Source organism: Theropithecus gelada, chromosome 1 (genome assembly GCF_003255815.1).
Source record: "Theropithecus gelada isolate Dixy chromosome 1, Tgel_1.0, whole genome shotgun sequence".
NCBI lineage: Eukaryota > Metazoa > Chordata > Mammalia > Primates > Cercopithecidae > Theropithecus > Theropithecus gelada.
The window spans coordinates 219161547-219186334 of NC_037668.1; the positions used below are offsets into that span (position 1 = coordinate 219161547).

The 24788-nt window shown below is 44.7% G+C and overlaps 1 protein-coding gene across 1 annotated transcript in view; it reads left to right on the top strand.

Moving 5' to 3' along the window:
- Window positions 1-24788, top strand: part of KIF26B (kinesin family member 26B) — a 558166-nt gene that overhangs the window by 208746 nt on the left and 324632 nt on the right. The gene's annotated exons all lie outside the window — the stretch shown is intronic.

Consider the following 24788-nt stretch of genomic DNA (forward strand, 5'->3'; position numbering starts at 1 on the left):
ATTTTAGATATGAAGACAGATGAGTGAGAGGTTTTTGAACAAAGGATATTGTGAGTCCCAGGAATCATGGTTTTAAAGCAACCTGTGGAAGTGTTGGACATTGCTAAGATAAAATATACGAAGGAACAGTGATCCGTGTTGGCACTCTGCTTCCTTTGTCTGTACCTTCCAAAAGAGGTGTAGACGCCCTTCTTAACCTCTCCTCACTTGACAGACCCAAACTCTTTTCTATTTGCAACTCACCTTGAGAACTATTGGTACTGGGCTGCCAAAAGTGCATTTTCCTTTTCAGTTATTTAAATTAGCACATGCCCCCAAGTTTCCCCACAGAAATAAAAAACAGGTCTTAAATCTCCCAGGGAATCTTTAAAGATGATCTGATTTTGCCTGGGTGAGTTTTCTGTTGGATGAGGACTGGATTTTTACTGTAAGTGGCCTCTCTATCCCCTGCATCAGTGGTGTGGGAAGCAGCAGAGAGCACTGACCGTCACTGGAATGGAGAGGCGGCCACGGGCAAGGATGTATTAGTCAGAGAAGATAGTTGGTATATAGAGCAAATGATCCTAGAGACCTCAGGTTCTTTCTCACTTAGGTCATAGGGGGTGTTTGGTGGGTGGCCTTCCACTGCGACGTGAGCACTCAGATTTCTTCCACCAAATGTGTTACCATCTTCCAGGGGCCTCAAGAGTCCTTCACCAGACCTTCTGTAACCAGCCGGGAAATGAGGGGAGAGAGCGTGTGTGGAGGATCTCACAGGAGGATTTGGGGCCCGGCTTTGCCTGAAAGGGATGTACATTGCTTACATCTTTATTCTGGGTGGATCATGAGGTCAGGAGATCGAGACCATCCTGGCTAACACAATGAAATCCCGTCTCTACTAAAAATACAAAAAATTAGCCGGGCGAGGTGGCGGCGCCTATAGTCCCAGCTACTCGGGAGGCTGAGGCAGAGGAATGGTGTGAACCCAGGAGGTGGAGCTTGCAGTGAGCTGAGATCGCGCCACTGCACTCCAGCCTGGGCGACAGAGCACGACTCTGTCTCAAAAAAAAAAAAAAAGAATTCAGTCTCTGCCGGGCGTGGTGGCTCACACTTGTAATCCCAGCACTTTGGAAGGCTGAGGTGGGTGGATTGCTTGAGCCCAGGAGTTGAAGACCAGCCTGGGCATCATAGAGAAAACCGGTCTCTATTAAAAATACAAAAATTAGCCAAGTATGGTGGCATGCGCCTGTAGTCTCAGCTACTTGGGAGGCTGAGATGGGAGAACTGCTTGAGCCCGGGAGGCAGAGGCTGCAGTGAGCTGAGATTGCACCACTGCACTCCAGCCTGGGTGACAGAGCAAGACTCTGAATCAGGAAAAAAGAAGCGTGAGAGAGAGAGAGAGAAACAGACAGACAGACAATTTAGTCTCTTGACCCCACCTTCCCACTGGGGAAGCTGGGGAAGCCAGTCTACCCATGAGACCAGGAGAAAAAGGAACAAGTTGAGTGAACACATAGCATAGTTTTGTTATGCTGGACAAGGTATAGGGAAACATGAAGTGAGTTAAATGTGGTTGATAACATTCCTGGTGACTTTTTCTAGAGTGTTTGAGAGTGTTCGTGTCTCTTGCTATCTTGAAAGAAAGTGGGAAACATTGATCATTATCCTAAGACATTAGCATTCTTGGATTGTCGAACTTTTCACTTAACTGGGTGCTTTCTAATTTACAAAATCTAACATATACATGATTTCATTGAACCCCACAGTAGGCCTATGAGGTAGGTGGGGCAGGTGTTAGATCTTCCTTTTACAGATAAGGAATATGCTGCTTAGCGAAATGGCCGTACAGCCAACGGCAGAACCAGCACCAGTTCTCCCCGTGCCCAGGGAATGGCTTTGCCTACCACGGCTTCTTCCAACTTTCCTAGGCTACCCCAAAGTAAGCTGTCAACATCTTTTCCAGATATGGTTCCTTTTCAGACCTGTGTCACAAGGAAAAGAACTCATTTTACCTGCAGGGGCCTCACTGCCCCTAGACTTTTGGATAGAATTTTCTGGGATGTGTATGTAAATATAATGAAGAACCAGTGGCGTCCTGCGGGGTGCTCCACGGTCTAATCTTGGAAGTAACCATCTAGGGCAGGAACAGAGAAGGGCTTCTTTGCATCATGGGATGATTTGCTTTTTTTTTTTGGTTGCAGTTTTAAAATATACCATTTACAAAATTATAAAAAGTAACATGTTTGTTGTAAAACAAAATTTAAAATACATGAGAAAGTTTAAATAAGACTTTAGAAGTTGATGTCACCCAGATACAAACTATGTAACATTTGGGGATACCTCCTTCTAGCATTTCATACACTTCCAATTTGTAAAATTGTGACTAGGTTCAATTCTGTGACCTGCGTTTCACTGAATCCATTGGGTCCATTTCCCCATGCTGTTACATGTTTCCCTAAAATATTATCTTTAGCAGTAGCGTATTTCATTATATGAATATTATCCACACTATGGAGATGTCCTAATTTATTAGGTTGGTGCAAAAGTCATTGCGGTTTCTGTCATTACTTTCAACAGCAAAAACCACAATGACTTTTGCACCAACCTAATACATAACCAAACATCAATTAATTAGAATTTAGGTCTTTGCTACTGTAAATAAAATGCTCAGATGAACATCCTTTTACCCAGGCCATAGTTTCCACACATCCCTGGGTTGTGTGAGCCACATGCTCATGTTACACAGACAACTCACATTTCACCTTCCAGGACCCCGAAGCTCTGTATCACACGCACATTGGCTGTGCCGCCATTTCGCTAAGCATCAGGGGCCAGTTAGAAGACTCAGTGACTGCGCCAGGGCTGATGATCGAGGACAGATGAGCATGAAACTGGTGCTTCCTATAAAATATTCAAAGTGAGGTGAAAGTTTGTGTGTAAGGTGGAAACACTGAAGATGCTGCTTCAACGGCTGGTTAGGGATTATTTGTGCGTTTCTTTTATTTGTGCAATGATTCTTTTCCTCCTCTTTCTTCCCAAACTCAGATGAAAGAGAATTTGCTGTACAAGTATTTATTCATCTCTAACCAAGTACCAGGCACTGTGCTAGGTGGTGGGTGGGGCTGCAACCGTGGGCTGGAAACCCTGATTCCTGTCCTAAGGTCCTCACCGTGGGACAGAAGGCAGGTGAGTGCAGAGGTGAAGAGATGCCCCGCTGCTTTGGGGGCATGCAGACAGGGTCCTAATCCTGCCCGATGTGGCAAAACCAGATACAACCAAAATTCACACGAGCCACCAGCTTGTGGTCATCCTGGGTACGTTATGTTGCTTCTTTCCAACTCGAGAACAGACCAGTTCACGCATTTCCCCTGAGTAATAAAGGGACCAGAGGAAATCTCTCTGGGATCAAGAGATTTGGTGCCTGGCTATGAATCCGCGTCCCCTGTGTTGTGACTGTGTCGTCCTGACGCCCCGGGGTGGGGGCTCTGGGTCTGGCCAGACTGAGTGTCTCCTGTTGCGGACATCTCCCTGCAGTAAATATTGTGCAGTTCGCAGTCTAGCCAGCTCGTCAGAGATGGTTGACTGCCCTGAAAGCTGACCTCATTTTTCCTGCTCACCTGTACTCCCACTTTCCTCCCCACAAAGCAGATGGCCTCTGGATCAGTGCCAGAGCCGTTCCCTGGGCAGAGAAGCATCTAGACCTTGTCACTACCACAGGCGCAACTCCACACCCGCAGAACCCGAGCCTCTAGAAAATGACTCTTCCCTCCTGCAATTTAGATGTAGCAAGGATGCGGACAGGCCTTCCAGCAGTAAGCCTGGTGGAACCCGCGTCACGCGGGTGATAGAATGGTCCCGCGAATCCCTCAATCCCTGTGACCCACACCACTGTGTCATAATCTCCAAAGGCTGTGGTAGGAAGATTCTCGATTCTCTTTTGATATATCCTTCACCTTTCTAAAGTACCTCCAGAAAGACCAGGAACCTGTAAGCATCACAGATAAATAGGAATCGATCCAGAGAGATTTTAAAAAGAGTCATTTGGGAAGTACTGAGATGACATCAAAAACGTTGAACAAATCACAAAGATAAATCTTATTAAATACCTTAGAAATTTGATTTAATAGAAGATTATAAGATGGGCTTTCAAAGAAAGACTTTCTTCTGTTCATCTGCAGACATCTAGCATAATCCATACACACAGAGAAAGCAGAAAATTCTCTAGCACAGGGGTCCGCAGACCCCAGGCCACAGATTGATATGACTCTGTGGCCTGTTAAGGAGCCAGCCGCAGAGCAGGAGGTGAGTGGCGGATGGGTGGGCATTACCTCCTGAGCTCCATCCCCTGTCAGAGCAGCAGTGCCGTCAGGTTCTCCTAGGAGCAGAAGGCCTGTTGTGAACTGTGCACGTGAGGGATCTAGGGTGCACGCTCGTTAGGAGAATCTAATGCTTGATGATCTGAGGCGGAGCAGTTTTATCCCATTTCCGCCCCCTATTTGTCTTCCATGAATCCGGTCCCAGGTGTTGAAAAGGCTGGGAATCACTGCTCTAGAATCGTCATCCTTTCTCTTACAACTTTTATTTCCGGTTTGGGGGTACATGTGCAGGTTTGTTACATGGGTAAATTGCGTGTCACTGGGGTTTGGTGTACAGATGATTTTGTCACCCAGGTAGCGAGCATAGTATTTGAGAGGTGGTTTTCCGATCCTCACCCGCCTCCCACCCTCCACCCCCAAGTAGGCCTGGTGTCTGTTGTTGCCCGTCTTTGTAGCCATGTGTAACAACCTTCATTTGACCACATGAAATTGTGACTTTGAAAGGATGTGTCTAGATTAGTTCCTTGTAATCAACTACAGATTAGTTACCTCTTTTTGAATGGCAGCTGCTTTTGCCTGATCAGCATTTTTTATAGTCAGTAACTGCAGGGAAGACTGTACACACAGAATTATAGGATGTTGGTGATGTTGGTGTTAGAATGCACCTCTGTAGGATGTAGGCTTTTGCATCATGGTAGGAGATTTGGAGACAGAGTCTTATCTAGTTCAAGCCTGTAGTTCCACCAACTGTTAAACCAGTTTAGAAGCTTGACATCTTAGTCTATTTCATTACCTATTAAATTCCTACCTCACAGGGTGATTATAGGGAACAATTAAGAAGAAGGTGTGAAAATATTTTATGAACTATAAAGCAGGAATACTGCATAAATTATCTATTTCAACCCTTTCATTTGCCAGAAGAGAAACTTTAGGCTGAGAGATTTGAAGCTTCTTTTGTTTAGAGTTTTCTAAATCCTAGCTGAATCTCTTTTACTAGATCACACACTCTTGGACAACAGGGACTCATTTTATTCTCATGCCCCTCACAGCAGCTAACGTGAAAATGTGGTTCTTTATTAGAGACAGCTCCTATCTCAGGGGAGCACTACAATTACTTTCTATGACTGACCATAGTTTAGGAAAGAATTCCAGGCCAAAGACCTATCTAGAACCCAAGGATTTTGGTGGAAACCACCAGTCATTCGATTCCAAGCTAATCTTTAACCTGAAGTATCTTAATGATACTTAATAAATCCTTAGATTCAATGAAAAGAACCTAGCTGGCATTTTGATGCCACACTCAATACAGGGGCATTTGAAAGGATAGAAGGACTTTATTTCATAGGACTTCACTCAATTGAACTTGTCAAGGAAATTCAGAAGATATTAGATTAATATACAAGTAATAAATCCGTCACGGACCGTTGATAGAATGAAGGTCATCCATGTGCATTCCTTGAGTTGGAGGAAAATGCTCTCAATACAATTTTTCCTGCATTCTCTAAAAACATCCATTGGAATTAACATGAGAGATAATGCTGGACTGAACTCTGGCTGAAATCATTATGAGGTAGTCTCTATTACAGCTTTAGGAACGACCATGCCTATGAAACATAGCCATTACTGGAATTTATATTTTAAGTTATGAGCACAGTCTGGGCACGGTGGCTCATGCCTGTAATTTCAGCACTTTGGGAGGCCAAGGTGAGAACTGCTTGAGGCCAGGAGTTAGAGGCCAGCCTAGACAACATAGTAAAACCCCATCTCTACAGAGAAATAAAAAATTAGCCAGGCGTGGTGGCACGCCTGTAGTCCCAGTTACTCAGGAGGGTGAGGCAAGAAGATTCCTTGAGCCCAGGAGTTCCAGGCTGCAGTAAGATGTGATTGTACCACTGCCTACAACCTGGGTGACAGAGTGAGACCCAAGACCCTATCTAAAAAAAAAAAAAAAGAAAGATATGGGCACAAAAGGATGTAAAAGCAGCACCAACCTCAAAATATATCAAGGTTTGCTAAATGGCAGGACCTCTGCAGTGCATAACACTTGCTCCTCCGAGATCAGAAGCTCTGGGGGAGCTTGGTGCTAGCGGACTTCCGAGCGCCCCTGTAGGAGGAAGGTGAGGCTCTGCGAGGCCCAAGTGCTGTTGTACTCAGAGGCTTTGCTTATAGCAGCTTCATGGAAAGCAGAAGCATGTTTTCTAGTATGGCTGATGTCGGGAGATGAGGTATACACATGCTCTTCCCGGCTGAACCACTTTTCAAGAAGGCACGGGGTGGCTGTTTCCAGCAGGTCAGGAGTGGAGTATTTTCACCCGTGTTCTTCCCAGCTCTCGAGGGCTCGTTCAGCCACTCGTGCCCTGGAACATGCAGTGCACCCCTTCTTGGGCCAGCACTGGGGTCACTTGCTTTCCTCTTGCCGCTGCTTCTGCCCAGCCAGGCAATAGTGTAAGATGCCACGATTAGACAAGCTATGACGTGGAAGAGATTCTGAAGACCATGGGTTTTGTTTTCTCCTGTTTATAGATGGTCAAAGGGATATTCGGTTATGTATCTTTATGCTTTTTGACAAATCATGAACGCAGGAAAGAGAATCAGTTTGTATATTCGGTCTTGGACAGACATTTCTCAAGGCTAGAGTGTTCAGGGTGAAATTCCAAAAGGGTAGTCACAACTTATGAATACGGATGGGGCCGTGGTCTGAAGGGAGCACCCAGACTTCATTGGGAAAATTCAAAAATACGTTCAATCTGGGCATTTGCTTGGTGTGGTAGACTGAAGAGGGGCCCCCCAATGATGCCCACACCCTGATCCCCACAATCTGTGGATGTCTTACCTTACACAGTACAAGGGCCTTTGCAGATGTGATTAAGTTAAGGAGCTGGAGATGGGGGGTCATTTAATTTAATTTAATTTTTTTTTTTTTTTTGAGACGGAGTCTCGCTCTGCCACCCAGGCTGGAGTGCAGTGGTGCGATCTCGGCTCACTGCAACTTCCACCTCCCAGGTTCAAGCGATTCTCCTGCCTCAGCCTTGGGATTACAGGCATGGACCACCATGTCTGGCTAATTTTTGTAGTTTTAGTAGAGATGAGGTTTCACCATGTTGTCCAGGCTGGTCTCAAACTCCTGAGCTCAGGTGATCTGCCTGCCTCAGCCTCCCAAAGTGCTGGGATTACAGGTGTGAGTCACCACATCTGGCCAAGGAGATCATTTTAGACTATCTGGGTGGACTCAATGTAATTACAAAGATCCTTAAAGAGGGAGGCAGGAGGATCAGAACCAGAGAGAGGAGATGGAAGGACAGAAGCAGAGGTCAGAGGGGAGAGAGATCAAATCTGTTGGCTTTGATGATGGAAGAAGGAGCCTCTAGAAGCTGGGTAAGGCAAGGGTCTGATTCTCCTCTAGAGCCTCCAGAAGAACCCTGCAGGGCCATTTTTGAGTTCCGGTCTCCAGAACTTTAAGAGGATATGTTTATGTTGTTTGAAGCTGCTCAATGTGTGCTATTTTGCTTCAGCAGCAATAGGAAGCTATTACACCTGGTGAGCCTTTGGCTAACCGAAAAGCTTGGTAAGGAGAAGCGGAATGGTGTCTACAGACCAAGGAGTCCCTGCAGAAACCTGCAGGACAGCCAAGAACGTGGGCTTTGCATCTCACACAACAAACCCCATTACCCTGCGGGTCGGCCGGTCCATGCACAAGTCAGATTCTTTCATTTGGGTGCCTCCACAGAATGAGAGGTTACTCATACTGCACCACCGGTTTTCGATTGTCTCAGATTTCCCTATTGTTGTAGAATCATAATAACCAGCACACCACAGCCACTCTCCATTGGTAGCTAGTAATTACAGTTACATAAGGCTCATACTGTTGAAACTGCGGAAATCATTCCAAGCTGGGGGTGGGAGGGGTGGAAGGAACCGGAGGGGAAGGAGACTTCACTGCATTTCGTGTAGAAGGAAGCTCATCTTGGCTAGAGGGCCTTTTGATCTGATAGAAGGAGATTTCACAGAACTGCCCCGGCAGTAATTCTTCCCTCATCTGGTAAAAATCTTCATAATGCATGCACTTGGGTGCACTTTGGAAGTTGTAGAGCAGCCTGTAAGTGTGTGCTGGTATCGCATTTTATCTGGTAGGCAGAAGACAGTCAATGGGGATTTCGGAGCAGGGGAAGGGGAAGATTTCTTTGCCTGAAAGCAGGAATTCTCAATTTTGGCTTCACACTAGAATTACTTGGGAGATTAAAAAAAAAAAAATCCTAATGCCTAAGCCACACCCCAGACGAATTAAATGAGAATATCTGTAGGTGGGACCCAGGCCTTGGTTTGAACTTGGCCAAGGCCAAGAACCACAGCGTTAAGAAAGAATTTATCTGGCACTGGCACAATAGGTACAGGGAAGAGGACAATGAATGTATGTGGATAGATGAGTGATAGGCTGAGGGACAGGTGTTTGTTTCTTACGGCTGCCATCACAACTTACTACTAGCTATGTGGCTTTATTTTTTTATTTTTTGGAACTGAGTCCTGCTCTGTCGCCCAAGCTGGAGTGCAGTGGCGCAGTCTCGGCTCACTGCAACCTCTGCCTCCTAGGTTGAAGTGATTCTCCTGCCTCAGACTCCTGAGTAGCTGGGTTTACAGGTGTGTGCCACCACACCCAGCTAATTTTTGTACTTTTAGTAGAAAAATTGTCCAGTAGGATCTCATCTCAATCCTTAACTATTGTATGGGTGCAAAAGCAATTGTGAGTTTTGCCATTAAAAATAATAGCAATCTCTGCAATTACTTTTGCAACTATCTAATAATTACATCTGCAAAGACCCTGTTTCCAAATAAGGTCACATTCTAAATAGACAGACAGACAGATAGGTAACTAGCTAGCTAGATAAGACAGATAAATAAAAAGGAGAAAAGTGAAGTTGGAGTGCAGAGGTGAAAGGTATATGTGGGCTTTTTCCTTGCTGAACCGCTTCTGAAGAAGGAGCAGATACAGCATCCACGGCTGGTCAGTAGTGGGGGATTCCCATTCACGTTCTTTGCTTGGAGGAAAAAAGGGCACCAGTGGAAAAGAGAAAACCAGGCCAAGCAGAGAGAGGGAGGGACGTGTCATATCTGCATACATCCTTATACTGGAGGGGAACCTCTCCAGAGCCAGACAAAATGAAAAAATACTTAGGGACAAAGTCAGTGATCAACCTACACGCGTGGACTTTTCGTAGAATAACAGCCTCAAGCTCTTCTGAACTCACAGAATGCCTTATAAGTCATTTGTGCTTTCACAACTACAGGCATAAACGTAAACAGCACTTCTTAGACCATCACCTGAGAGCAGATAAATTTAAGTTGTGAGCCTCATCGGACTGATGCTGGGGGAGCCTTGTTCCTTCTCTACTGACCAAGCTGATAGTTTGGTCTGTATTTTTTGTTTTTATCTGTAGTAACCTTTCAAGGCTGCAAAAACAGGCTAGAAACACTTGGTAAGATGCTGTGTGCCTTAAAGGGGAATTTCTTGGTTACTATTAATAGTTACCATCCCTCCCCCTTTTTGATGTGGGTGAGAGGGGTTAGGTGGGGAGGGGTGGTGGGAATGTGGCTATTATCACCCAAGCAAGGGAGGAGTTATTTTCCCCTCCCAGGCAAAGCTTGGATTGAGGGCAGAGCTGAGCATTGCTGCACAGGGGGTAAAATAGGTGAGAGAGAAGATTGCCTAGATGTAGATGCTTTTCACAGTTATCTTGTAGAGGGCTGCCCACATCCTTTCTCACTCAGCCACCCTCCCAGACCTTGTTCCCTCAGGCTGAATTTTCAGTTTCCTATGGGTTGAAGAAAAGAGCCAGGGAATATCCAGGCTCCATAGTGAGCTGGCCAAGGGGAAAACGACAGCTACTGCTCTTTTTCATTTTAATGACAAATAAAACAGATCGTTTTAGAAACTCAGAGGCTGATACTCATCCATGATTTTATCCAAGTCTCACACAACGAGAGGTTGGGGTCATGCTGGATTTGCTGCTCGTGCACCAGAAATAAAACACCAGCTTCCTTGCTGACTGTGTGACCTCGAGCGAGCTTCTTAACTGCTGTGTGCCTGAATGTTCTCCTCTGCAGAGTGGAAACTTCCAGAGCTATTATGGGATCATGTGAGAGGGTGTGAGTTGCACACTTAGCACTGTGCGTGACACGTGGCAACTTCTCCGTTAAGTTCGTTGAATTCCTTGAGTGACATTTTCTTTTACTCAACTCGAGTTCACGTGACTCAAATTAAATGGATCAGGACCCTCTTTTCCATTGTGAGAGCCAGTGGTAGATGAAAAAAATCACCAATTCCATAAAGTGAGTATCAAGCACATAAAATAAATGTTATCCTGCACCTCTGAAAACATTCCCTCCTCGACATATTTGCCAAAAAATCCACTTTCCAAATGTACATCACATCTCATGTGAGAATGCCGCATTTTAAGTAGACGTGATCTCATTTTATCATTAGTGAATTAACAAAATACTGAAAGGCTCATTGACCAGCTTTCCCCCGTATTTGGGGACCTTTCTAAGGGAGGAGAGAAAGCAGCAAATAGATTCGAATCATTTAGAATTTTACAGTGTAGTGGAGAGGTCACATTTAAAATAACCCAAACAAGTCAAACTTTATTATTTTGGAATTCATTTGAAATATCAAGTAATTCAGTCCTAGTTTATGATCCTTTTTTTTTTGGTTTGTGATTCTTATTGAACTCTTTGAAACACAGGACTCAGCCCTTTCATTCTTGGTTTCCTTATTTATATGCTTATGGTATACTATTAATACATTTGCTTTCTTATTCTTTTATGTATTTATAAAATATAAACATTTCTTGGCTGGGCAGGGTGGCTCACTCCTGTAATCCCAGCACTTTGGGAAGCTGAGGTGGGCGGATCACAAGGTCAGGAGATCGAGACCATCCTGGCTAACACGGTGAAACCCCGTCGCTACTAAAAATACAAAAAATTAGCCAGGTGTGGTGACGGGCGCCTGTAGTCCCAGCTACTCGGGAGGCTGAGGCAGGAGAATGGCATGAACCCGGGAGGCGGAGCTTGCAGTGAGCCGAGATTATGCCACTGCACTCCAGCCTGGGTGACAGAGTGTGACTCTGAATAAAAATAAATAAATAAATAAATAAATAAATAAATAAATACAAATAAACGTTTCTTTTAAAATTATTATATAATTTGCAAGTTTTTATAAATTGGAAAATTGAAATGTCCTCAGCTGGGCGTGGTGGCTTACACCTGTAATCCCAGCACTTTGGGAGGCTGAGATGGGTGGATCACCTGAGGGCAGGAATTCAAGACCAGCCTGGCTAAGATGCTAAAACCCTGTCTCTACTAAAAACACAAAAATTAGCTGGACATGGTGGCATGCACCTGTCATCCCAGCTACTCGGGAGGCTGAGGCAGGAGAATTGCTTAAACCTGGGCAGCAGAGGCTGCTGTGAGCCAAGATTGCACCACTGCACTCCAGCCTGGGCAACAGAGCAAGACTCCGTCTTAAAAAAAAAAAAAAAAAAAAGCCCTCACCCACCCCACCCCAGACATACACCTAATTCATTTGTAATTGAGATTTTACTGTGCTAACAGTCTTTAGTGTGATGAATTAGCATGCCTCTATCTTATAGAGGTATTTGTGAGGATTAATGAGTCATATATATCATATGCTTAAGTCACGCCGAGGGAGTCATTTAGGTGTTGAGAAGCATATCAGTCACGACTTTTAGGACTCTGGAGACTTGGTCCATTTCTGCTGCACCACTGGCCCCGAGGAGTTAACATATCCCTCTGTTGCTCATCTGAGAGCCTGAGCATGACCGAGACACTGGGGTGAAAAACAGATTCCATATGAAAAGCAAAGACAGCAGCATCCACATCTGTATAGAAGGCTGTGACTGGGAGTTGTCTAATTAGATGACTCATCTGAGCCAGCCTGATGGTTTCCATCACCTTCACTAGGCTGCTCCCCACCATCCATTAGGCTGCGAGGCACTGCGGCCGGGAAGGTTGACCCCACCCGCTTGTTCATGACGTGCTCCCTTTTGGTTAAAGCAAACAAACATGGTCGGAAGCAAGACTAGAAGGCAGCCCTCATGAATTACAAATGACAAAACTGAGGTCTAGGCCTGTCAGGTGACCTGTGGCAGGTCACGTGGCTGGGAAGTGACAGCAGTGGGAGTCAAACTCAGGTCTCCCATGCACCTGCCCCTGCCCCTGCCCCTCTCTGGAGGGAAGGGCACCCATTCCTCAGATAGGTCAGATTTGCAGGCCTCCTGGAGAGGGTCACCCACCACACACACTCCTGATGTGATTCCTTTGGGGGCAATTTGGGGAGCCTAGGACTTCCAAGCCGGGTTTCAAGTCTTATTCCTCTGCACAGCAATGTAGCACTCAATGCACTGTGTTGTATCTCCTCCCTGGGAGGTGTGGAGGTTGGTGGGGTTAAAACCGAAAGACAGAGATAGGTCAAAAAATGAAAAAAAAAAAAAAAAAAAAAAAAAAGGCTGTGTGGGCAAATGCTGCCATCTAGTGAGACATGCTTTGGCCAACCTAAGAAGCCGAATGGCCCTGGTAGAATCCCGCCATAAAGTATTTCAATGTCCTAAGCTTCATAAGAGGAGACAGGGCCATCTCCCTGTCAGTAACATGGACTTTAACAGAGTAGTGAAGGGTTAAATTCGGTGTCCCAACATCTCTCCTTCAGCAAGGACCCGTGGCTGAACAGGTCTTCCGTGAGGATGGAGCTTGGTTTCGGCCTGGTGGAAAGACCACACAGATCTGCATGTCAGTTCTGGCTCACCTACCCATGGGCTGAGGAATGTTTGTTGTTGTTGTTGTTGTTTTAATTGTGGTAAAATATGCCTCATACAAAAAAATGTGTCATTTGAATCGTGTTTAAGTGTGCAGTTCATCAAGCTTGTCCCGCCCGCAGCCTGCAGGCTACGTGAGGCCCAGGATGGCTTTGAAAACAGCGCAACGCAAGTTCGTGAATTTTCTTAAAATGTGATGGGATGTTTTTGGTGATTTTCTTTTGTGTTTTAACTCATCAGCTGTCATTAGTGTCAGTGTTTTTTAAGTGTGGCCTAAGACAGTTCTTCTCCCAGTGTGGCCCAGGGAAGCCGAAAGATTAGACACCCCTGAGTCTTCCATGGCGTTAGGTACATTCGCGTGACTGCAGCCATCACCACCATCCACCCCAGAATGCTCTGCATCTCCCCAGACTGAAACTCTGCACCTTTCAACACTCACTGCCCATTCTCCCTCCCACCAGCCCCTGGCAACCACCTTTCCACTTTGTCTCCACGAATCCGACTGCTCCATGTACCTCATAGAAGTGGGATCATACAGAACTTCTCCTTTGGTTAATGGCCTGTTGCACTTGGCATAATGTCCTCAAGTTTCATCCGTATTGTGTCATCTGTCAGAATTTCCTTCCTTTTAAAGGCTGAATAGTATGCTGGTGTATGTCCATACCACAGTTTGTTTATCCATTAATGTGTCAACATTGAGTTGCTTCCACCTCTTGGTTCTTGTGAAGAATTCTGCTGTGAACGTGGGTATGCGCATGTTTCTTTGAGACCTTGCTTTCAATTCTTTTGGCTATATCCAGCAGTAGAACAGCTAGGTCATATGGTGGTTCTGTTTTTAATTTATTGAGGAACTGCCATACTGTTTTCCATAGTAGCGGCCCCATTTTACACTCCCACCAAGAATGCATACGGGTTCCAGTTTCTCCACATCCTCCCCAATACTTTTTTCCTCTTCACAGTAGCCATCCTAACGGGTGTGAGGTGGCATCTCATTGTGGTTTGGATCTGCGTTTCCCTCATTATTAGTGATGCTGAGCATCTTTTCATGCCTCTTGGCCATTGGTAAGCTGAGTAGTATTTGGTAAATTACTTGATCACTCAAAGCCTCGATTTCCTCTTCTATAGAATGGGGGTAGTATCTATCCCCTCATATAGTATCTATGGCCTAAGATTGCTGTGAGGATTAAGTTCATTATTCTAAAAGAAATAAATTGTTTTTAGTTCTGTGCACTAAGCACAGGGGTTTGTGTGTGTGTGTGCATTTCGTTTTTTGTTTTGTTTTGTTTTTGAGACGGAGTTTCGCTCTTGTTGCGCAGGCTGCAGTGCAATGGTGCAATCTCAGCTCACCACCTCCGCCTCCTGGGTTCAAGCGATTCTCCTGCCTCAGCCTCCCGAGTAGCTGGAATTACAGGCATGCGCCACCACGCCCAGCTAATTCTGTATTTTTAGTAGAGACGGGGTTTCTCCATGTTGGTCAAGCTGGTCTCGAACTCCCGACCTCAGGTGATCTGCCCACCTCGGCCTCCCAAAATGCTGGGATTACAGGTGTGAGCCACTGTGCCTGGCTAGCACTGGTTTTAAATTTTATATATATATATATATATATGTATATATATATATTTTCTATATTTTATATATATAAATTATTTTGTATATGTCACACATTTTGCTAAATATATACTTACATATATTTATATATAATTTATATATAATTTTTAATAAATGGTATATATATTTTATATACACACACACATATATATATATAGAGAGAGAGAGAGAGAGAGTGAGGCACAGAATCTGACCTGAGAAGCTCTATAAAGCCAACCTGCACAGATTACTCACAGAGCATGGCTCTCTGCTCATTGCAGCCCGAAAACAACACATTTAAAGGTGAGGCAGAACATGCCCCTGAAAAAGAGTGGTGGAATTGGTGAATTTGGAAAATCAAGGCACCCCTCATGTCTGAACACAGTATCCATCTGGTTTTTAGCAGTAATCTCATGATGAATATCCTGAACATAGCCTTCATGCAGGGCCCACTCTGCAGCTTAGAGATTCATTCCCAGCCTACTTCAAAGGCAGCTGAGACTGTGTATTGGAGTTTCTGTTCAAGACAACGATTTCTTGTTTTCCTCTGAAGACAGATTGTACTGTCTCATGTAAATAGCCTTTTTGATAGAATGCAGGTGCTTCCAGGGATTAAGTGCTGCTGTTAGGCTAGGTGGCCCACTCTCTCCAAACACTCTGTTCGAACGGCCAGTGCTTCATCAGAGTTTATGAAACTGCAACTTAGAAGCAGCAGCCACTTTGTTGAGTTCATTAGGAAGTAAGAGAAGGATCGGTGTGGAGAAATGAAAGTTCTTGCGCACAAATAATGAGTAGAAAAGATGAATGGTGGTTGCCGGTGCTTTCTGAACAAAATGAGGGCAAGGGGTGCTGTCCACTAATAAGTGTCATTTAGAGCCTTTATTCTTCTGGAAAAAGGGCTGCCGATCTCTCCACTGAGAAGGTGATTTGCCGACTCGTTACTGAACGTGTGCCTGGGTTGCTAAAACCCGCAGAGAGTGTATCAGCTGTTGAAATGGCCTTCCCTTGGGGAAAACTGTGCAGACAACAAAGAGAGCACAAAACACGAAAATCTTAATTCCGTTCCCTCTTCTGCCACTTTCAGTATGACCTTGGGCAGGTTTTCCACCTGCACAGAGAAAAACTGAAGTCCCACACTGCTCCTGGTTTTCTCAGCCTGGAGCAGATGCCTTTGAGCAGCTACCGCTTCCCGTTCCCCTGACGGTGTGCTGCGGCTTACGAGGCTGGTTTTCTCTCCAAAGTTACCACGTCCACGGTCTCTCAGCTTTGGGGGCCGTCTGTGAATATCACTAACTTACTACTACAGTAACAAAAAGAATAATTGTAGCTACCACTTGGGTACTTACCCTATGCCAGGCACTGTGCTGAGGGCTTCATGTGTTTTAATGCATTCAAGCTTCATAGCATTCCTATGAAGTAAGTATATTATTCCCATTTTAGTTAATTAATTCATCAAGACAGGATCTTTTTCTGTTGCCCAGCTGGATACTGTGGTGCGATGGCGGCTCACTGCCATCTCGAACTCCTGGGCTCAAGTGGTTGTCCCTCTTTTACGTCCCGCAGTGCTGCATTACAAGCTTGAGCCACCATGCCTGGCCCATTCTCATTTTAAAGATAAGGAAAATGAGGTACAAGTTGATAGAAACAGACAGTACCTCACCACCGGCATGGAGGAATCACATATTTATGGAGTCCTAAACATTTAATCCACAACTGTTTTATTGAGCATTGACTTTGTTATTGGTTGAAATTAAGAAGACTGGTAAATACCATGAGCTAATAAAACGTTTTATGTTAATGGTGAACTTGTTTAGGGGATCTGGTTTTGTCTGACTCAAGACGTTAAGGATATATGTGTAGGTTTAGGTAAGAATATGTATTTGGTTTTGGACTGCTCATATTAAGTTTTGTAGTCCTCAGCCTGAATTCACCTCACATCTCCCCGCACATCTTATGTCTTTTTTCTTTCTTCTTTTTGCGTTAAATTACAGCATCACCTGTTGATCATTCTACGACCTAATCATCTAGCTTGTAAATTATTCATACTTTTCCCCTCACCTCACCCCTCTTTTGGATTTTATCCATTTATTTGCATCTCTGAGAATAGGTGAGCAACAGAAATAAAAGGATTCGGTGAAAATCAGTTCATTCTGTCATTTATTGGCAACTTACCCAACAGGTTTGGCAGAAAAGAAAATGGGAACTAAAATAGAGTAATTAAAAAGAAAGTCACTTATTTGAACATTGCAAATCTTTCTACCTCTTCTAAGTAGAAATTAATTAGCTCCTAACAGCTAACTAATAGACTAAGTGGAAAATAGACCAGTGCAACATTTGAGGTTAATTGGTACAAATATATTGATTACAGTAACTAGTCATTAAATGTTTTATAAAGTATACATGCTGCTAGCGTAATCTCTCTATGGACATCATCTACTGAGTGCGCGGATGCCATAAACACATCATGCTTGGAACCACTCGTTTAATGCAAATCAAAACCACAATGAGATACCATCTCACACCAGTTGGAATGGCGATCATTAAAAAGTCAGGAAACAACAGGTGCTGGAGAGGATGTGGAGAAACAGGAACACTTTTACACTGTTGGTGGGACTGTAAACTAGTTCAACCATTGTGGAAGACAGTGTGGCGATTCCTCAAGGATCTAGAACTAGAAATACCATTTGACCCAACCATCCCATTACTGGGTATATATCCAAAGGATTATAAATCTTGCTGCTATAAAGACACACACACATGTATGTTTAATGCGGCACTATTCACAGTAGCAAAGACTTGGAACCAACCCAAATGTTGGTTGAGCAAACTATCGCAAGGACAGAAAACCAAACACCGCATGTTCTCACTCATAGGTGGGAACTGAACAATGAGATCACTTGGACACAGGGTGGGGAACATCACATACCTTGGCCTGTTGTGGGGTGGGGGGAGGGGGGAGGGATAGCATTAGGAGATATACCTAATGTAAATGACAAGTTAATGGGTGCAGCACACCAACATGCACATGTATACATATGTAACAAACCTGCACGTTGTGCACATGTACCCTAGAACTTAAAGTATAATAATAATAATAATAATAAAGAACCATGCATTTAAACGCTCTCTGGAATACTTTCACATTGCAGCGCCCTGAATCTACATGCCTGTTTGTTATCCCTGGGAGGGCAGCTCTGGGGTCAGGATTATAAAGAGATGGAAAGAAGAGCAAATCTGGGGCGGCATGGAGCTGTCATGAAAATGGTATTTTTGGGAGCTGGGGAAGAGGCAGAGAAGGAAGGGAAAACATTTAAAAAGGGCAAAGCATGGGCTTCATCCCTTAGCTCTACATACACGGCCCTTAGTAGTTAGGCGACGTGAAGCCACGTGTACTCAGGCAGGTAGTGGGGAAGGCTGTCTCTCCAACAGATGGAGAGAAGGAGGTGGGCAGACCTCTGGCTTAGGAGGAAGATAGCAGCAGAAGGGTTACGTGTGCGAAGGCAGGTGCCACAGATATTTAGAATGAAGCCCAAAGTCCTTGCAGATTGGTTGGATGTGGGAGAAGAGAGAGGATGGTGAGGCTGATACTCTGGTTTCTGTGCTGGGTGTTGTGTGGACGGCGAACTATTAACCGGAGCAGAGAAAGTCTAAAGAATAAGGCTGAGCAGACGAGGGAAGAGTTCCGTTTTGGACACATAGGCTCTGGGGTGTCTGTGGGGCTGTCCCGTGCGGGACAGATGTGCGTGGGCATCTGGTCAGAGGCAAGGCTTCGTTGTGCGTCGGAAGTGGGTACAGATGAGCCTCATGGGTCAGAGATGCTACAGCTAAAGTTTAAAGTTCTTCTGGATCCTCTCCACGGTACCACTGTCTTGTCAATACTGTAACAGACATGAGCCGTGTTACCATGTTCTGGCCGCTGTATAAGGTCACACAAGGATTCATTCATTCAGCAGACACGAAGCAGGCCTTGTGCTCATTCCTGAGGACGCAAAGGACCACGCGTCCGACGCTTGAGGTAGGGCTCTGCCTGTAACCTGTGTGTCTTGGTGTAGGGAAATCAGAGGGGCCAGTGGGCTGTTCTAATTGCCTTTTCTTGATCTGCTCTAACGTGTGTCTGGGATGGGAGGCAGCTTAATGATGCTCCTTTAAAAGAAAAAGTTCGTTAATTATTTATTATATATCAACACATTATAGTTATATAGATATTTATGGGGTACAATATGGTATTATGATTTTTGAATACTCTATGAAATGATTAAATGAATTACCGTATCCATCACCTCAGATAGTTAACTTTTTTAGTGTTAAAAACATTAGAAAATTATCAACTTAAGCTGGGCCCGATGGCTCACGCCTGTAATCCCAGCACTTTGGGAGGCAGAGGTGGGCGCATCACCTGAGGTCAGGAGTTCAAGACCAGCCTGGCCAACATGGTGAAACCCTGTCTCTACTAAAAATACAAAACTTGGCCGGGTGCGGTGGCTCAAGCCTGTAATCCCAGCACTTTGGGAGGCCGAGACGGGCGGATCACGAGGTCAGGAGATTGAGATCATCCTGGCTAAAACGGTGAAACCCCGTCTCTACTAAAAAAAAAATACAAAAAAAACTAGCTGGGCAAGGTGGCGGGTGCCTGTAGTCCCAGCTACTCGGGAGGCTGAGGCAGGAGAATGGCGTAAACCCGGGAGGCGGAGCTTGCAGTGAGCTGAGATCCGGCCACTGCACTCCAGCCTGGGTGACAGAGCGAGACTCTGTCTCAAAAAATAAATAAATAAATAAATAAATAAATAAAAATAAAAAAAATTTAAAAAAATACAAAACTTAGCCGGGCATTGTGGCACGCACCTGTAATCCCAGCTACTCAGGAGGCTGAGACAGGAGAATCGCTTGAACCTGGGAGGCGGAGGTTGCAGTGAACTGAGATTGTGCCACTGCACTCCAGCCTGGGCCACAGAGCAAGACTCTGTCTCAAAAAAAAAAAAAAAAAAAAAAAAAAAATTATCAATTTAGCAATATTGAAATGCACAGCACTCAATTATTAGCTATATTCAGCATGCTGTGTAATTGATCTAAAAAAAAAACCACACACACACACACTCAGATTTATTCTTCCTAACTGAGGCTTCATACCCTTTGAGCCTAGTGACTCCGGTGCCTTGATGGGGGCTGAGGGCTCTGACCCAGGCTCTGCTGAGCGATGGGGGAGATGTTACTTCTGGAGTCAGGGCTGGAGGGTTCCAGCTGCCCATCTGGGTTGCCACTCTCCTCCACTGTGGAGGAGAGCTAGACATTGACCACCCACCATACGGAATGTGTTTGCCCCCCCTCACATCTCGGTCATGGTGTGGGTAAACACAGCGAGGCTCAGAGGGCTCCAGGAACCTGGTTTCAGGATCGCCATTAGCATCGTTTCCTCCTTAAGCAACCTCCTATTTACAGCTCTCCATTGATAAGATATGCAATGAACAACTTCATCAGGTTAAACTGCAGCAAATGTCACCACTTATTTTGTCACTCTGTGATCCGGGGGGGAGAAAAGCAGTGCAGCATAAAACATTGAACTATTTATTAAGCATTTAGTTCATTCAGTGTTTCCGGATGCCCACCATGTGCCAGGTGTTTGGGGCTGGGGGGACAAAGATGAGATAGGCTTAGTCCTTCTCTTGAGGGATCTCACCAAGCGCAGTGTTTGGTGATGCAGGTCACCCTGGGGACATGCCATGGCAGGGGCACAGATGACAGCTGGGGGAGCAGAGACGAAGGCCAGATACAAATTCCCCTGGGTATCTGAAAGAATGCTTCGTAGCTTTGAATGAGATGAACTGTTTATAGGAATGGTAATCCAGAAACAAATAGTAAATATTGTGTGGTGGGGTGAACTAGAGGCTGTATTATCTGATCTAGCTCCTTTTTTTTTTTTTTTTTTTGAGAGACAGAGTCTCGCTCCTGTCTCCCAGGCTGGAGTGCAGTGGCAGGATCTCTGCTCACTGCAACCTCTGCCTCCCAGGTTCAAGCGATTCTTCTGGCTCAGCATCCCAAGTAGCTGGCCCTACTGATGCCTGTCACCCTACCTGGCAAATTTTAGTATTTTTAGTAGAGATGGGGTTTCACCATGTTGGCCAGGCTGGTCTCAAACTCCTGACCTCAGGTGATCCACTGCCTCGGCCTCCCAAAGTCCTGGGATTACAGGCGTGAGCCACTGCACCCAGCCCTGATCTAACTCTTGATTCCTGCTTTATAACTATTCATCAGACTGGGCAACATAGTAAGAACCCGACTATCAAAAAAACAAAAAACAAACAACAACAACAACAACAAAAACAAACTAGCCAGGCCTGGTGGCACATGGCTGTGGTCCGGTGCTTTGGGAGGCTGGGGTGAGAGGGTCGCTTGAGCCTGGAGGTCTAGACTGCAGTGAGCTATGATCATGCCATTGCACTCCAGCCTAGACAACAGAGTGAGACCCTATCTCAGAAAAAACCACAACAAACAAAAAATCCCTTCTATTTCTGCTTCCCTTATATGCCCGACACCAGCAACAGGCAGGGCTGCTCTGACACCTGCCCAAAGTGTAACTGGACGTCTGTGTGGACTCATGGAGTCTGGGGAGAATAGGAAGGCATCAAGGCTAAGTACAGGTCCCATCTCTCTCCCTCATCCACTTCCCCCAACCTCTGGTCATTCACCAGGAAATGTTCACAGTCCTGGGCTGCGGTTACTAACTTTGGTCTCATGTGTGCTTCTATTTTTAAGGCCAGAATAGGCCATTTTGACACCCGGAGTTACAAAGTCCTCTGGTTCCAGCCTTCCCCTTAGGAAACCGAGCGGCAGAGTCACAACCTGTATCCCTGGCGGCTCTTCAGTGCTCATCTCTTTGAGACGAGCGGTGTCTTCAGAAGTGACGTGGAAGCTATTATGACAGAGATGTTTTGGGTCAGAAACTTCCCATTAGTATTTGGAAAGAGTTGATCTCATTGGAGAAAGGACCATGATATGAACATGTCAGTTTTTTTGGTTGTAGTATTTTTTTAAAAAAACGTTCTAAGGAGAAGATTTACACGACCACTTTCTTTCCAGACGGATACTTCTTCCTGGAGGGAAGGAATAGGAAAAGTATATAAAAGAGCTCACATGGAATATATTTTTCCTTTGATGAAAAGTGAAACTAAAGTACCACTTGTTTGCAGTATGCACTTTTAATTACTGGAGCAAAAGCCGCTACTTGCAATGCTAAACTACTTGCAATGCTAAGTCACATCAACTCCTGGTCCTGATTGGCCCAGATTTCCTCTTTTATTCTCATCTTGCACATACAATGCTGTTAGCATTTATTGCCGTGTTTGAAAACTGCCAAGATAATGACTATGTTAATTAATCTGGCCCAGGATATTTTCACCATAAACAGGAGCGTGACTGAGTAGATCCCTCGTTCCTTCCACATCTGTCTCCCGCCTTCCCTAGAGAGAAGTGAATCTAAGTCATGCTGGAAAGATGGTGCCTAAACTGCACCTCAAGGGGGAAAGGGCTAACAGCCCTCCTCCCATAGCCCTTTCAACACTGTGATCAATCTGACCCTTACATTCAATTTGTCTAGAATTGTATTTCTATTAGGAATGCTGCTCTGAGTCTACTGGGCGGAAGACATCCAATTGGTGGGTTGTCTCTGAACACTGGACCAGCCGAAGGAATATTTCAAGGAAAGTCGGGGTGAGATTCGAAGTGTGCGCACCTTCACCTAAAGCCAGTCTCCTGTAATTGACTCTGGGACAGTAAGCATTGCAGAAGAGAGAGCAGTGTCGCTGAGGCTGGAAGGGTCACCCCTTAAGTCAGGCTTGCAGTAAAAGCTTATTCCAAAGAATGTCATTCATTCTCTCTCTCTCTCTCTCTCTCTCTTTCTCTCTCTCTCTCTCTCTCTCTCTCTCTCCCTCCCTCCCTCTCTCTCTCTCTCTCTCTCTCTTTGGGGCCAGGAAAGTTCCTTTTTGTTAGCTCTAGTGCTTAATGATTTGAGGGTTCACACTGTGTTCACTCTCAAAAAAGCCCATTTTCTTTTTTTTGAGACAGAGTTTCATTCTTGTTGCCCGGGCTGGAGTGCAATGGCTCGGCCTCGGCTCACTGCAACCTCCACCCCCTGGGTTTAAGCGATTCTCCTGCCTCAGCCTCCTGAGTAGCTGCAATTACAGGCATGTGCCACCATGCCTGGCTAATTTTGTATTTTTAGTAGAGACAGGGTTTCACCATGTTGGCCAGACTGGTCTTGAGCTCCTGACCTCAGGTGATCCACCCACCTCGGCCTCCCAAAGTGCTAGGAATACAGTCGTGAGCCACCGCACCTGGCTGGCCCAAAAAAAAAAAAAAAAAAAAAAAAAAAGCCCATTTTCATGTGCACACACTCACATGTGCATGTAAGTATACAGCCTTCCTGGCAGAACTGGAATGAGTTAAATTTTGTCCATTTTTATTACTAGAATTGGCTAATAGGGAGCCATAGCTTATAATGCATCAACATTAAAAATGAAATTATATTTTGAGCTCACTGCATATAACCATGTTTACCCTCTGAAAAGATATTGTACTCCCTTGAATGTTTGACGCAGTAAATTATGTTTTGGAGGAATGCTTAAGTTACCTATGAAGTATCCATTTTTTTAAATGTTGGTTTTTTTCTATTCGTTTTTAAATTAAATGGTACATGCACATAATTTAAAGAGCTAAGTCATTTGATAAGACTTGATATGAAAGACGCCAGCCCAACACTGCGAATGCAGTGAAGCATTTCCTCCTTTCCCAAGGCTCATTAATATTCATCTCCATATTTTCACATTCTTAGGTTGCTGCTTCTTGATTTACTTAGTTATAGGTTTCCTAGTACAGCAGTTCTCGAAGTGTGCTCCACAGACCATCTGAGTCCCTAAGACCCTTTCATTGGGTTTATGAGATCAAAACTATTTTCGTATAATACTCCGATGCCGTCTGCCTTTTTTACGGTGTTGACATTTGCTCTAATCGTGCAAAGGCAATGGTGGATAAAAGTGCTGGCTTCTTACCATGAATCAAGGTGGTCACACCAAGCTATGCTACTCATGCTATTACTCATTGTCATATATTTGAATGTTTGGAGGTGTTTTTTTCTTTTTTTAAGAAGTACAGTGTTACTTGAGTTTATTTTATTTTATTTATTTTATTTTTTGTTTTTGAGACAGAGTCTCACTCTGTTGCCAGGCTGGAGTGCAGTGGTGCAATCTCAGCTCACTGCAACCTCCGCCTCCTGGGTTCAAGTGATTCTCCTGCCTCACCCTCTCGAGTAGCTGTGACTACAGGTGCCTGGCTAATTTCTTTGTATTTTTGTAGAGACAGGGTTTCACCGTGTTGGCCAGGATGGTCTCGTGATCCACCTGCCTTGGCCTCCCAAAGTGCTGGGATTACAGGCGCGAGCCACTGCGCCCAGCCTACTTGAGTTTATTTGATGAGGCAGTAAAAATAATTTTATTGAATCAAGAAACGTCTGTTGACATGTGAAGTACTTGGGTGCATGGGACAGTCAGCTGCATTAGTTGCAAGCTCTACTAGCCTTTCCCCCTCCACCAGTAGAATACCTTTTCACTTGAAGGAATAACAAACCAATAAACCATGGTTATTCAGACCTAGGTATTTCGAAGACATTTTTTCAAAAAGAATGCAAGCTTGCCACTTAAAGGAAAATAACTAACACAGTTGGTTTGTTTATTAATCATAAAACGTTGGCCTAGAATGTGGTACATGCCTTTAGTCCAAGACATTTGGGAGGCTCAGGCAGGAGGATCACTCAAGTCTAGGGAAATTCCAGACCACCCTGGGCAATATACCAAGACCCTGTCTTTAAAAAAAACAGCATAAAATTGAAAGCATAAGCTTTCAATTAAAAGATAAAAATTTTGAAAACTTGATTCTACCACCATGGGCCTGAAAGCTTTCCAATACTAAAATACTGTTCTGGTAAGATTTGTGGTGATATTAACAAATGTGATTTTTTGATACTATATTAATGGGTCAACATCTGGAAGATGCAGATAACTCAGTAAACCAATATTTTCCAAATGACCTTTGC